Source organism: Helianthus annuus, chromosome 12 (genome assembly GCF_002127325.2).
Source record: "Helianthus annuus cultivar XRQ/B chromosome 12, HanXRQr2.0-SUNRISE, whole genome shotgun sequence".
NCBI lineage: Eukaryota > Viridiplantae > Streptophyta > Magnoliopsida > Asterales > Asteraceae > Helianthus > Helianthus annuus.
Window position 1 is genome coordinate 39,266,240 of NC_035444.2, and position 4,769 is coordinate 39,271,008.

Consider the following 4,769-nt stretch of genomic DNA (forward strand, 5'->3'; position numbering starts at 1 on the left):
GTGAATGATCATATAATATACCATTACCTTAACCCTAAAAAAGATATGGATAATGGTATTGAGGAGTTAGGTACTGACAGTGATGTTTTAAGGTTCTCTGCTGTCACACCCCTAATTTCCACGTGTCACCGGTGGGCCCGGTGGGGAGTATAGTGACGTAGTTGGCATCATCATAGACAAACAACACAATATATAAATGCACAGCGGAAGCAAAGATAGATTCATTTCAACTTTAATAGAGTGTAATATCAAATATCACTAATAGTTGAAACGGATCCACAGGCGGATCAAAATAAAAATAAGATATTGTTCAACAGATTTAATGTCATCCAAGCTTGCGAGACTTATTGTGGACGCTCTAGAAGACAGCCAGCCTATTACGTGTAGTACCTGCACTTAACCTTTTGGGAAAAATACGTCAGTTTACATTGGTAAATACAATTTAACTGACTCATTTTGAAAATGTTGAAAATTGATTTGAATGCTCAAGGCACAAAACATTTTTATAACTTGGGATAATTATTTATTATAATCTTGTGAACGAATTACATGTTACTTGTGCGTTCAGTAGCCCGGATCTTGTCCGGGTTAAAGATCAATAGACACACCACAATAATGAGTTATACACTGACAGGTGTACGCCTACACCTCGTGCTCTGGTCGTGGCCATCTCGTAAGATGATGCCAAGGATATCCGGGACATGGTCATTAATCCCCCAAAGGCTTAAAGTAAACAAGACTGTTTAAACGAGCCTATCAAATTATTCAATTAACCACCCAAGGATGTAAGATTTGATGCTCGATCAAGCGGTATTCTATATACCGTAACCCAAGCCCGTATAGGGAAAATAAGTTAAAAGTATTTACCTTGGTAAGTATAAATCACAACTAGTAAGTGAAGGTAGCTTTTACTGGTTCTTCTATTCTGGAACAAAGGTTTATATAACCTATTAGATTCCTAACGGATCTTTATTTAAGCCTAAGCTTAGACCGGTTAGTTTAAAGGACGATACGGTTCAAACGCACGATTAAGCGAAGACCGGATAGAACGTGATTTAGACCCGACAAGTTTGGATACTTGTATAATATGGGTATGCTAATTACATTCTGGATTTTGAGACAAAAATGATAATATTTGACCCGTTTCGGTCAATTTATGCAAACTAGTTACATAAACCGCACCGAACGCTAAAAGAGCGTTACAGGTAACCATAAGAGTCATATGCAAGTTCCCTGAGATAATATGCTCTAAATATGTCATAATATCAGTAAGTTATGTTCTATTATGCCCCGAATGAATTTAAACTCAACTTATGCTTTATAAGGGCATTTTGGTTATTTAAAAGATTATAAAAGAGTTAAATTTGTACTCTGAGTTGTAGGTCTGATTCATACAGTAAAAATACTTAATTTAACATATTATAACAGTAGGGTATGACCCATATATGAAACTTATCATTTAAAATCAAACTATGCACCTTAGGGGTATTTTGGTAATTTCACAAGGGCTAAAAGTGTCAAAACTGGAAACCTGAGTTCAAAAACTTATACTTACTGTTATTTTATAAAAATATACTAAGAATATCAGTAGGTATCAACCTTATATGTTTAATATGGTTATAGTGCATACTAGGCGTTAAAAACGCTTAAATAGGCGATTTAGAGCCGTTTCCGGATTTTCAAAAGAAAGCTGATATTTTTATATTTCCAGAATGCTCAAAATAATTTATTTAACAAATGAAATCAGTGGAAAAAGGTTTGGGGTCAAAAAGATTTATAAAACTCATTTTATGGCTTAAAAGGGTAAATTCGGTATTTACCGAATTAAACTTAGAGACCTATGATACGATCAGCCAAAAATTAAATATAAATCATCAAAAATCCCAAAATATTATATAACATCAGTTGGTAAAAAGTTTGGTGTCAAAAAGTGGGTTTAAATAGGCTATACGCTAATTACGCCGTTTACTTAACATAAAGCTTTCAAATTACGATATTGAGCATAACTCTTAATCTAGACCTCCAACTGATATCAAATTTTAAGTGCATGCTTATATATCAGTAACAAACGTTTCTACTCTTTCACTTTTTCAAAAATCACGTTTTATAGTAAAAAGGGCAAAATAGTCATATTTAAGCATAAACCGGTAACATGCATATGAATCGGATAAGTGTTGAACCAAGTTTGTAAAATCTCAGAGAGTTGTACATATATAAACATGGTCCAAAATAAGCTCTAAGGCAGATCTCAAACATGCATGCTCGGATCCGAATTGAGAGTCAAAGAAAAAGTCATTTTATGAGACTTTCGGTTCCGATCCGGGTTTAAACTGAAAATTGTCGAGTTGATCATGATGAAACATGTTCTTACATTAATTACAAAGTTATTTTGATGATCAAACAGATTGCATGTGACCTATATTGCTATTTATGCTAAATTTTGCAAAAACACATTCTGTTGACTTTTTAAGAAAAGCTTTGACTCGACAATCATCATGCTTAGAGTGAGAATCTGAAAATACCCTTTTGAGGGTTTGTTACCTACATAAATACCAACTTGTAGGTACTTTCAATTCGAGAAATGACTGAGCCATTTTTGTTTAATCGTAAAGTCAAACTAAATTTACGACGGATTGACTTTCGGTTAATAAACTAAGCTAGAACGAATTTGAAAGAGTTATGAACACTTACAATGGTCCTAAATAAGCTTAGAGATCACTAGGAAGATGCCTTGATGTCCAGAAAGCTCCAGAGATGGTCTTGTGAATTTTTGTAATTGCAAGTGTTGAATGTTGTAAGCTTCAAGACCCCTTTTATGTAAACTTTGCTCATTTGAAGATGCCACATGAGTCTCTGATGTTGTAGGATGGTTACAAGTGCCCCTAAATGCATGTAATCCCATTGGTGAGGCCCTGGAGTCGGATACAGCTGGTTACAACTCGAAATCAGACCCATAACTGACGTCTGGCTGTTTTCTGTCGCTGGGCAGGTCACGCGGCCCGCTTAAGAACCCCAGGCGGGCCGCCTGGCTTCTTCTGATCCACAAAAACCTTCTAAATGTTGATGTTTTGGTCCTTGGTCCTTTGTTACGTGGTTTTAGCTATTTTTCTTGCACATTAGACCCTCAAATATGATTTTTAAGGACCTTGGGACATTTACAAACATGGTAAAGTCCCTGGTTAACTTTGTGCTTACCCGAAAAGTCACGAATTTCAACGTTGACGCATTTAACCCTTCGTGCACGGTTTTGGTCATAACTTTCTCATACGATAACGAAACTTCATGAAATTTTTACCACATATTCTAGTGAGTATATTTTATCATTACAAAGCTTCGGGTTTGCCAAAAGATCACTCAGAGGTATACATTCAACATGTTGACACAATTAGCCCCTGTAGTTTGCAATTCCTCACTTTCTTTCATTTTCCGCTTTGTATGATCCATGATATATTCGTTTAGGATTATAAACACCATGTAGGGTTATTGTAGAGCCTATTTTTCCATTGTTGACACTTTGGACCCTTATATTCCCATAGTTTCACTGTTTGTCAACTTTAGTCCCTCTAAAGTATGTTTTCACATATCCAAAGCCTATGCCACGTGTCAATGCATTATTGGACATAAATTTCCGAGGTGTTACATCCTCACCCCCTTAAAAGAAATCTTGACCTCGAGATTTACTGGAACAAATGAGGGTATTTTTCTTTCATCGTGGATTCTACCTCCCATGTGTATTCGGGACCTCTTCGGGCATCCCACTTGACCTTAACTATAGGTACATGCTTCCTTCGAAGCTTCTTCACCTGTCGATCCTCAATCGACAATGGTTTTTCCACAAACTTCAAGCTTTCATCTATGTGTATATCTGTATGTGGTATGACCAGTGATTGTCAGCGAAACACTTCTTCAGATTACAGATGTGGAACACATTATGTATACTACTAAGTTCTTCAGGTAAGTTTAGCTTATAGGCAACTGACCCGACGCGTTCGATAACCTCAAAAGGTCCTATGTATCTCGGACTTAGCTTACCTTTCTTACCAAATCGCATCACTCCCTTCCAGGGTGATACCTTAAGCAATACTTTGTCACCTACTTCGAAGTGAAAAGGCTTACGCTTTGGATCAGCGTAGCTTTTCTGCCTATCTTGGGCAGCTTTCAAGTGATCGCGAATCTGGACAATCTTGTCCGTTGTTTCAAAAACCAAATCTGGTCCTGATAATTGAACTTCTCCTACTTCTGCCCAACAGATGGGTGTTCTGCATTTTCTACCATATAATGCCTCGAAAGGCGCAGCCTTAATACTAGTATGGTAGCTATTGTTATAGGAGAACTCTATCAATGGTAGGTGGTTATCCCAACTGTCACCTAAATCAATCACACATGCTCGAAGCATGTCTTCCAATGTTTGGATGGTACGCTCACTCTGTCCGTCTGTCTGTGGATGGTAAGCCGTACTAAAGTTTAAGCGCGTACCCAAAGACTGTTGGAAACTCTTCCAAAAATGAGAGGTGTATCTCGTATCTCGGTCAGAGATAATCGACACTGGTACACCATGTAGAGCTACGATCTTATCCACATACAATTGAGCTAACATGTCAGAGCTGTAAGTTTCCTTAATGGGAAGAAAATGTGCTGACTTGGTTAGCCTATCTACTATAACCCATATAGTATCGTTTCCCTTCCTTGTCTTGGGTAATTTGGTGATGAAATCCATTGTCACCATCTCCCACTTCCACGTGGGAATTTCAGGTTGTTGAAGCAAACCT